This window comes from Bos indicus, chromosome 8 (genome assembly GCF_029378745.1).
Source record: "Bos indicus isolate NIAB-ARS_2022 breed Sahiwal x Tharparkar chromosome 8, NIAB-ARS_B.indTharparkar_mat_pri_1.0, whole genome shotgun sequence".
Taxonomy (NCBI): Eukaryota; Metazoa; Chordata; class Mammalia; order Artiodactyla; family Bovidae; genus Bos; species Bos indicus.
This window is the reverse complement of record NC_091767.1, coordinates 95,605,057-95,616,482: the sequence shown is the minus strand read 5'-3', so window position 1 is coordinate 95,616,482 and position 11,426 is coordinate 95,605,057. Positions and strand designations below refer to the sequence as shown.

At 41.0% G+C, this 11,426-nt stretch overlaps 1 long non-coding RNA gene across 1 annotated transcript in view; it reads right to left on the bottom strand.

Annotated features, from left to right (window-relative positions):
* Positions 1-6,447: 6,447 nt before the first annotated feature.
* LOC109563316 (uncharacterized) overlaps positions 6,448-11,426 on the bottom strand; it is a 119,932-nt gene continuing 114,953 nt past the window's right edge. The window contains exons 2-3 of the long non-coding RNA XR_002181328.2: positions 8,958-9,056; positions 6,448-7,269 (exon numbers count right to left, since the gene is read on the bottom strand). This is a non-coding gene — a long non-coding RNA (uncharacterized lncRNA). The remainder of the gene's footprint in view (positions 7,270-8,957; positions 9,057-11,426) is intronic.

The window sequence follows — 11,426 nt, the reverse complement described above, 5'->3', positions numbered from 1 at the left end:
TACACACACTTTCATAAATACACAAGAAGAAAGATACATGATCCAGTCCTGAGGGATTTTACCATCAGTTTATTGTAGAAGACAGACAAAAGCTGTAAAAACGTCTGTGGTGTTTACCTCTCTGGCCATCACTTGAGGTGCTTCTAGAGTTCCAGAAACAAAGACTATAAGTGAGCTAGAGAAGTTGAAGCTATAATACTTTGGCTACCTGATGCAAAGAACTGACTCATTGGAAAAGACCCTGATGCTGGGAAAGATTGAAGGTGGGAGGAGAAGGGGACGACAGACGATAAGATAGTTGGATGGCATCACCAACTCAATGGACATGAATTTGAGCAAGCTCCGGGAGCTGGTGATGGACAGGGAGGCCTAGTGTGCTTCAGTCTATCTGGTCGCAAAGAGTCAGACATGACTGAGCCACTGAACAGAACTGAGCTAGAGAAGTCAAAGGAAGCTTCAGAGAGAAACTGCTAAGGCATCTGGGCTTGTGAGATGGCAGAAGAGGACAGGCTGACAGAGAAATGAAGAAACTGTGTTTGGCCAAGGGAAAACGGTGATTTAAAGAAACATAGAGGAGAGACTTCCCGGTGGTCCAGTGGCTAAGACTCCATGCTCCCAATTCAGGGGACCTGGGTTCAATCCCTGGTCAGGGAACTAGATCCCACATGCAGCAACTAAGAGTTTTCATGCTGTACCTAAAGATCCCATGTGCCGCAACAAAGCCTCAGTGCAGCCAAATAAAAAAAAAAAAAAAATACTTCAAGCAAATCAGTCACCCCACCATTATACATGTCTTTTTCAGTAATTCTATTCCACCTTCCATTTCTAGCTGATACACCACACACACCACCTCTCCATCAACTGGGTTCATACTTATATATTGATATGATAGAAAAAAAATTTTGTCTTGATCAAATCAAATACAAGAAAGTGAGCTAGCTGTCACAGAAATATTGAAGAACACTTGCAAATTGTGCAGCTGCTAGGATAAGATCAATAAAGAATAACAGTTGGGAAAATTACAGTCCAAAGACAATCAAAGCACCCTTAAGGTGCAACAGAGTCTGAATAAGCAGAGGGTTCATCATCAGGGCAATAAACTACAAAATGATAACAGGAATCACAGTGTTAATCAGACCTTTGTTCTGTCCCCAGGCTTACAGAGCATTAAGAGACTGGCAGCAAATGTTATGCCCCCAGGATGAAGCATGAAAACTTCTCTCTATGAATAATGGGGATGCGACTGGGAAAGGGAGTTAGTTAGTATAAGAAACCTGAAAGAGTTTGAAAAAAAAAATCACTGTCAACTTCCACATTAGACCAGGTCGGGGAAGGTCTTAGCTCCATTTAAGCACAAAATAAACTAGAGTTCTCTAACCTCAGATAAAGTTCTCAGAAATTTCCCTGGAAATTGTGGGAACATGTACTTTACTTGCTTATGGAACATATGGGAAAATCTGTCCACTCATTTACTTTTATAGGTGCCCAGAGTAAGACATGGAGAAGGCAATAGCAGCCTACTCCATTACTCTTGCCTGGAAAAAAATCCCATGGGCAGAGGAGCCTGGTAGGCTGCAGTCCATGGGGTCACGAAGAGTCAGACACAACTGAGCGACTTCACTTTCATGCATTGAAGAAGGAAATGGCAACCCACTCCAGTGTTCTTGCCTGGAGAATCCCAGGGAAGGGGAAGCCTGGTGGGTTGCCGTCTATGGGTCGCACAGAGTCAGACATGACTGAAGTGACTTAGCAGCAGCAGCAGCAGCAGCAGCAGCAGCAGAGTAAGACATCCCAGTCAGGAGAGAAGCCTACCGAGGACACAGACTTTTAAAACCTGCAAAGAAAACTTCATACATGGTACCCACATGAATCAAACCTCTCCTTCATTTATCATCAAGATCAAGAGACATCTGAGAAGATCAGTTTTAATTAAAAGGATGAAGCCAATATGACACCAAAAGAAATAGAAATGATTAAAGAAAGTGAAACTAATTTTAAATATTCTAATACGTGTCTTCAGAGATATTTTAGTGGATGTTGAATATACATCAAAATAAATTAGTGATTATAACTGGAAGTTTGTACCTCTTTTAAAAACACAAAAATAAAAAAAAAAATACTTAAGTGTAATTGCTGCTGTGCTATAAAAGCAATCAGAGTACAAGAAAAAAATCCCTGAAAATTAAAAATATGATCACCAAAATATTTTTTAAAACAATGTATAGAATATATGATTACAATGGATAAGGTTAAAGACTGGAGAAAACATTTTCTATTAAGAATAAAAATGAAAAGAGAAAATACAAGATGATGGATGACAGAGCCAGGAAGTCAACATATATCTAATATGATGCCTAGAAGCAAAAATTGAGACAACAAAGAGAAGAAGATAACAAAGAAATAACAGGAATGAGGGGAGAGAGAGGAAGTTCCAGAGGTAAGCAAAGAGATATCTCTTTATAATGAAAAGACCTGCCAAGATAAAAGCAAAGTGAATAGAAACAGCATACATCTGAACAAACTTCCATAAAATTTCAGAACTCCAAGGGCAAAGATAAAAATCCTAAAAATTATCCTAGGGAAGAGAGGTTACCTACAAAGTAATAAGATCAGAATGACAGCATACATCTCAATAGCAATACCATCAAAGTACTGAGAGAAATGTTTGACATTAGAAATATATACCCAGCCAAACTATCAGGCAAAAGTGGAATAAAAATAAAAATATTCTAACAACAAACAACCAAAACAAAACAAACAAGTACACACATACACACAAAAATTCTCAGACATGCCAAAAAAAAAAAAGTTTCAATGAGGTGCTCCAGTAAAACAAAAACGTAAGAAGAAAACAAGATATGAGAAATACCTGAAAAAAGTATATATATAGCTAAGCATGACCCAGGAGCAAAGAGAGCTCTGAAGAAATCAAGAGAAAAACCCCTAAGCCCTTGACTCAGGATCTCTTGCAAATGACTTAGCATTTTATTTCCTTCTCTTTGGATCCAGTCACCTCACTTGGTTGAGTTCTGTCATTATTTGGTTAATATTTAGAATGAACCTATGCAAAAAGCTCTACTAAATACAATTAAAAATGACAGGACAGAATGCAAATGTTGCAAAACTTAATAACATAAAAATAAATACAACAAAATTCAGGAGCAGAGGGGAGTTGTAGAAATAAATGTAAGTGGACTATATAGTGGAAATATCATATGCACAATGACTCAATGTAAAAGACAAACAGATAAGGGTGAATCTGTAAAGGCATGAAGCTAACCATTAGAATTACTGAATCTCAGGAAGCAGAGAAAGAAAGATGGACAATGCTGAAAATGACTAACACCTCAATTTCCATAACAGGATGTCAGATTACATGCTCAGATCCTGATATACCAAAAACATAAATTTATTTTATTTAGAATTTCAACTGTATCCACCAAAAAAACCAAAAGAAGAAACTTTAATTTCAGAGGAATGAAATGGGGGGTATTTCTTTCCTTCAGAAAAAGGAAATGGTAAAGACAGATATTTACTTTTCATTTTAGATTCATGTGTACTTTGAACGTTTTTTTCTATTTGCCACACGGAGGTTTTACTCTCATTTTTAAATTAATCTTTAAAATTTTAAAGAAAAAAAATAAGCTGTATTCTCCCAGTGTATCAAACAGTGAGTGGTGCCCCCAAGGTAAGCTGGGTCATTTTGAGTATTAAGAATTTGTTATGGCAGCTATGAAATGACTCATTGGAAAAGACCCTGATACTGGGAAAGACTGAAGGCAGGAGAAGAAGGGGACGACAGAGGATGAGATGGTTGGATGGCATCACCGACTTGATGGACATGAATCTGAGCAAGCTCCAGCATGCTGGACAGGGAAGCCTTGCGTGCTGCAATCCATCGGGTCGCAAAGAGTCAGACATGATTGAGTGACTGAACTGAACTGAACTGATGGTAGTTAAGGCTGAGAACTAGGACTTGGGATTCAGGATTTCAAGTCAAAAATTCTAGACATGAGATACACAACAGGGCTAGACTAGAAAGACATGTATGCTTGTTAATTAGCACAGAAAAGTCATTAATTTGCTCATGCATTTATTTGCTCTCTCATGCTCCATTTATTCCCTCTGACTCATTTCCCCACTTATAAATCATTTATTCTCTCATTGATTCATTCATTCAGTGAATACTCAGAAAATATAAGACAGGCTGCCTTCAAGGAGTTTAAAAAATATACTTGCAGGTAAAGCAATAACCTAACACATTACCCCCTAAAAGCACAAATCATGCTGAAGAGAGAGATCTCATGGGCGAAAGCTCATGAATGGGGTAACGAATGTACTAGGTCTTGAAGAATGAACAAGCTCCAACTCAGAGGAAGGAATCTGTGCTTCATTTTAAATATTTTCATACTTTTGCTTAAAGTTTCATGCCACTCCTTGAGATTTGAGGGGACAGATAGTAAGATAGTGAGTAACTCTGATTTTCCAAAGTTCAGAGTCCACTGATTGAAAAGAGATAGGGCAATTAATCCACATAAAAACAAATGAACAAAAAAAGATTTCCTTCAACTGTGGAGAAAGTTCCATTACCCACTGGGGTAATTGTTTAAGCTGGGTTGGGTCTTTGCAGGGGGATGTGGGCAGAATGGACTGCTCTGAGTAGGATGACCAACCATCCCAGTTTTTCCACTTTTTGCACTGAAAGTCCTTTCCTCCAAGCAACCTTCCTCTCTTAGCTACCCTCAAGTCAGCACCAAGTTTCCAACACCTTCACAGGCTTACTTCATCTGATTCATACAATAAACTACTGTGATTCAAGATGTTGGTATCCCCATCTTCCAGATGGTAAAACTGAGGAACCAAGAAGTCCAATGACTGCTAAAGATCACAAACTTAAAGAAAGTGGCAGAGCCAGGATTCAGTCCCAGATCCGGCCGCTTTGATCTTGAGCCACCTCCAATAACCCCACTCCATGCCTGGTGCTTCTCTGCATAGATGGACACGAAAACAAAAGTGGTGGAGCAGGCATATTGGAAATTCAGGCTCTCTGTGCACAGAGTGACTGAAAAGAGACCAGGAAATCTTGAGTTTGTTGATGCCCGGCTCTAAACCAAGGAGCCAAGGAGCCCAATTATAAGAAGAAAGATGAAGCAGCATATACACGGGGTATTCAGGGTCTCATGGAACTGTTTGCAGGTTATGATGAATTTTCCATTTAACCAGATAGGAGATTATAGATACAGACATAGATGCAGATACACATACAGATGTAGTTATAGACACAGATATGGTCACTGCAGGTTTTTAGCAAAAAGTTTGTAATTTTTTATCAAGGATACTAAAGATTATCTGCATATCCAGTACAAAGTGGAAACTTCTGAGGCCCTTTGCAACCTTGGAAGAAGACAGTTTTTGGACTCAAAAGAAATGATACATATTTCTAGAAAAATCTTCACATATGCGTGCCCTGCTAGAGTTTGGCTTTCTTTCTTTTTTTTTTTTTTTTAATGTAGAAATTCTATAAAAGAGAAAGAAAAAAGAGCTAGGAGAACATGAAGCATAAGGGAAACATGGGGGTGATGGACATAATACAAGAGGGGAAGGTAGGAAGGAAAGAAAGAAAAAGGAGAGCTGGACCTGCGTGGTGAGAAACGAGAACAGATAAATGAGGAACGACAGCACGGAAAGTCCTGGAGAGCTCAATTAATTAGTTATTGTCCATTTCCTTGAGAGACCTCTAACAAATCTGTCCTTGTCAGTGACAGGAAATCTTTTTGAATTCTGTGTAAAAGGATATTAATGGCGGTGGTAAGCTTCAACACCCCTGCACGGTGACACGGGGAGGTGGTGGAAGTTTCTGGAGGTCATCCCAGCAGCCAGCCTGGACGCACAAGCAGCCCCTCTGTCCTGCGCACAAGGAGAACTTCCCCAGCCCACAGACTGTCAACCCTCTCTCCTCGACTGGTACATCAGGAGGCTGACATTTAATACCCTAAGGATATGGATGTTTGAGAGCTGGTTATTGTAACAAAGGAGGCCATCGAAACTCTGCAAGACCAAATGGATCAGATAAAGCTGACACAGAGATAAATCTGTTTTACATCCATTCTTGCACAAGTTTTGCTAATCTATGTAGTTATAGCTTCCCCACTGAAGAGGAAAAAAAATAAAAAATAACCCACCACATGTCGGCAAGTCCACATCGCATTCCTATTTTTAATCTCTGAGGTATAACATTCTAGGCAAAGACCATTTTTGTGCTGACTTTTGCATGAACTCCATTAACAAAGGATGACACAGGAAGAAAATGAGAAAGGAGGATCAGAGAGGGGAGGAAAGGGGGGTAAAGAGAGAGAAGGAGAGAGGATTTCTTCTTGAATGGCTATAGAAATGCAGTTTTTTCCTCAAATGAATGAATCCTGCCCCATCATTGAGACAGGATCCCTTCTCTCCCAGTCAGTCAGACACCTACTCTTCATTAGCCAGTATTTATGCTGCCAGATTGGACTTTCATATGGGAGCCTGAAGCACAAATGGTACAGATGGCAGGAAAGCTCTCATGAGATTGATAACGATGAAGAAAGATGCCACATTAAGTCAGAAGGTGCCACTGTTAACATCCCAGCTCAGAGGAGGATATTTCTAGCAAGTACTCCCCTCCCAGGGCTGCTTTTCTTCTGGCTTCAAGTAAAATTCATTCCCCTCCCCAGAAGCTCTCCGCCCCACCGAATTGCTGGCAAGTGAGTGATACATTCGCTGGAGTCTCTTTGGTATGTCAACTGATTTCTCCTCAGATACTTAACCTTTGCTTTCCAGAGGTGGTTGAGATCCTAGCAGTGAAAGGGGGCTGGAGGGAAAAGGAAGGGTGGGGGACGGCATTTCAATCCCTGTTTCCCTCAACAAAGGCACCACTATAAGAAGCTCCGTGCGGGAAATCTGAATGGTATTTATTGTTTCCATCCGGGGCCTCATTGCATCTGCTGTCTTTCAGAGACAGGCACTGAGTTCATAAAACCAGGGCCCCGTCTCAAACACTTTGGACAGAAGGCAGTCTCCAAGGTGTAGGACCGAGGGTTTCATGGGCAAGTCAGCACCACCGGACGATCACAGTGAGGGGCCTTTGCTGCTGGGATAGAAGAGGGCCCTCTAAGGACCCATTGTCAGAGGAGACACCATGATTCTTTGGAATCTTCAGCTGCTGGCTCAGACAGTCGGTTCCTCATTCAAATGAAAACACAAGTCCTCATCCATGAAGTTCAAGCCTTTCGACTGAAAAGGTTTAAAAAGAATCCACTTTTCAAAAGAAAAAAAAAGACAACAACTTGCCCTGATTTTTCATTTTTTCATCTCTAAGGGCCTGGTCACTGATTTTATCTCTGGCATCAAAGCTGAGACTGAGTTTTCTGGTTCCTCTAGACATTCCGGCCTCCCTAGATGGCAACCTGACACCAGCCCAGGAAAGGAGAGTGGGGGAAGTTCTCTAGCCCACAGAGCAATCAGATCAGGAAAGTGTCTCCCTTGTTCAGCAAGAGTCAGCCAGAAGCCCAACCAACAGAACAGGGCATAATGGGACTTGCAACTTCAAAAAATCTGGCAGCTCTGGCCCGATCTGAATGATATATTATCAGAGGTCTGTTCTAGAAAACACAGGCCGGGAGACAAAGGGAGGCCACATCAAGAGCCCCAGTGCAGCAATCACAAATTCACATTGGTGTGTAAGCATTTAATTAGCTTCCTGGATTCACAAGAACTCCAGTCAATTTAAGACACTCTAGGCAGCTCCTTCCAGATTCTACCAGCCAACTCAGAAGCTTGGACCTAGAATGCCTACCGCATGGGAAGGGTATTTGGAGAAACTTAATTGAAGGGAATTCCTATTTTTATGTCTATATGATGTACCATCAGTATTTCCTCCCCTACAAAAATACACTGAGGGGCCACTAGTCCAAATAACTGGTTTAAATCTGTAAATTACAGCACTGCTTCAAGGAACTTTTAAGGTCATTTTGTGTCTACAGGAAAGTTAGATGGCATCATAAAATTTTTAGAGCTAATGTAATCTTTATACAGTGGATTCAACTCAACTGACGAGATGGGTTTGAGGCATTACCCTTCTCTCCCCCTTTCTTCTGACTATCCTGGAGTCCTTAGGCAGAGTTACTGCTCTAGAAGCATTCACACCATGACTACACAAAACATCTTCCTCCCTGCAGGTCTCAGAACCTAGGTCTTCATCTCCCTCCCCTCCACCAAGAGAAGAAGGGATTGCTAAATATGGTTAATTTTCTGAGTTGGTTGCATTTCTGCTGTGGAATCTAATCCTCTTTCACATCTCCTGTGTGTATTTCTTCTTGGCGCTCTGGTCTTTGGTGACCTTCTCATACCGTTTCATTAAATGCCCTCCGCCTCGGTAAATTACAGTACTTTGAAGTCTTGGAGTTTAGCATATAAAAAAGCAAGAGGCTCTGTATACTGCCTTGGGATAAGGTGTGATGAAAATCCCATACAAGCTGAACTGTACTTCCTAATCAAATGGGTGTAACAGATGGCTGCTGGAGCAAACCATCACAATGGAAATATCTGCAGTTCTCATGGTAACGGAATCTGCCAGGTCTGAGGGATTTGCTGTTTTTCAGGACATCTGAGCTGCAATCTCTTTCGAGCTGTCTAGCAGTCTCCGTCTCGCTCGCTCTCACTCTCTCAGCATGATGGAGATAGAGTTGAAAGGTGGAGCCCGATTTTGCATTCCAGCTGTGATTAAAGACACAGGCACACATCCTGGGAGATAATGCACTGCATATTCATCACGCTATCTAGAACCTCTTTAGCTACTGGGACACGACTGTCATGCAATTACAATATGCCTTCTTCAGGAGCAAAGTGGGGGGCTGGGATGAAGAAGATCAGAGGAACAACAGACAGGGAGAATGGGAGGAATTAAGATGCATGGGACGTACCTTGTAATAAAGATATGGAGCGATATTAAAACTAGCAGTTGTTTGCATTTCGTGGCAGCATGTCAAGATGACTTAACGTAGCAGGATAAAACATCTGGCCTAGGGAAAAAAAAAAAATACGTGATGTCGAATTTCCAAATCGTAGACTATGTGGAAGAAAAACAACAGATAAGCAACTGTGTACCTTCCCAATAAGTGAAAGCATGTGAAAGATTTCCTTACCCTCTGCAATCAGAAAGGAGATCCATCTCATAAGGGGAGGTTCGTGTATAGACACTGAGCTTTCATTATAAATCGAAGGTTTGGGCTTAAACCCACAGGACTACATTAGAAACGGGTTTTTTATTATTTTTTTTCCCCTCATGCCATTCATAACCTTCTGATTTTACAACAGTGCTCGGGAAGGGGGAAATAATCAGTCACAGTTCTATTTTATTAAAGGCTTTTCCTCCAAATCCCTATCGATTTAAAGAAATAAGGAAAAGTATACTGTCTTCTTTGCTATAGTACCTGCTAGCTGACACACACACACAGACAGGGTTGATTCACAGCTGCCTGGTCCCTTGGGTATTTGAGCTTGAAGATCAGACAACATATAAGAATTCAGCCATGACTCAAAATGGAAACAAAGAAGACCATTCTTAGCAAAGCCTGCAATGTGAAATGAAAAACTACAGGCTGGAGGCTGGAGCCCCCTAGCACGCTTCCCCACCCCATTGTCCTTGAGGGCACTACTGTTAAATACATATGACAGCCAAAGAGATGAGGAGAATAGTCTCCAGAAAGCAGTGATTGGATCTCCCTTTTCATGAGGTAGAATAGCCAGGACTATGTAAGCCTCTAAGTAGCACTTGAGAGCAGGTCCCGTAAGGCAGCTTTGTCTCCCCCTCATACGGCGCCTGAAGAACATATTATATTATATAACCTTTCTCCAAGCCCGCCCCACTCTGCCTGAGACCCTCTTCCTTTAGAAGCCTGCTAATAACAACTTGTGGATGACGATCTCCATCTTAACAAGCCGGATTAGTTAGTTTCAAGCAATGAACTGAAGCCATTTGTGCAGATGCTAATCAAAAAAAGAAAAAGGAAAAAAAAAAAATTATAAAAGCCCCATGTGCCTCGTTCTCTTGTAAGTACAATATAGATAAAGAGGAGGGTGGCCCACGGCCACATCTGTGAGCTGACCTCTAAGGCACACAAAGGTTTCGAGGGGCCACAGAGTTAGAAAAGGAGGAAAAGAGGGTTTGGATCAAGCCAGCAGCAGACAACGGAGGCTCTGAAAGGGCAGTGATTGGGGAACCGTCTGAAGCTTTTTTCCTTAGAAATCATTCTTTCGTTGTCTCCCATGGGGGCTTTGCTTTTTGACAAACACTTCTCAGCTCCTAGCACAGAGCCTGGCATGGCGTAGGGGGTTGGCAGGGTGGAGGGATGAGCGTGGAGGGATGGATGTATAAGGAAAGATGCCCAAATGTCAAAATGTCAAAACCAAACAAATCCCACTGGTCTGTAATCGTCCTCTCTTTCCTCCCCACACCAAGAACATAAAATTGCATGAAACGTCAGAGTCAGCACATTTGGAGAGGTACTCTGCGTCTTCAGAGATCAATGGCCAGATTGACTATTAACATTCAACCACAACTGGCACTCTTAAAACCTACACACAAAAAGGAGAGCTACTCAGATGATGCTTCAGACTTGGAATATTGCAGAACATTTAAGCCCATTAAAAAAAAAAATCTGTCATTTCATCAGCTTCTCTGACAGCTTCTCTGCCTTTTTCTATACCACAACTAGGAAACTGACTCATGAAGAAAGGAATGTTTCGTTTCCTTTAAAATAGTCTAGGAATAACATAATATACACTCTGTTACATATGGGATCTGAGTGTGTAATCAGAGTGAGAGAAAAAAATACCAATTTTGAGAGAGAACACCAGCTCTCACATTCCAGAGAGTGCAACACACACACACCCAGAGCTTCCAGCAGCTTCTTGAATCTCAACTGCCCTTCAGAGTACATATTGCTTTTTTAGGAATTCTCTAAGCCAAATGTTTGTTGGAATGCTAACCTCCTCAGAAGGTCAGGATGTCTTGCCGAGATCATTCAGTTAGAAGACACCCAACTGCCCTACAAGTTAGAAAAGGGTAAGTTTGAGAATTGAAATTATTCTTTAAGAGTAAAACATAAAAGTTGTCTCTGTGGATAACACTCATCTCTAACAGTCATCACAAAGAATATTTTTGTACAAGAAAGTTGCAGTCAACCTCAAAAAGATCCCACTATAACTCCAAAAGGTTCCTTCTACAATTTATAGATATTTCAAATCCAAAATATTAGGAAACTAATATATATATATATAGTAAATTTATATATAAATATATATATATTATATATATTCAAGTCCTATTACTTTTGATTCCCATAGATGTTTTTGGTTTACTGCCAAAGGATCAAGCTTCCCAGGTGGCA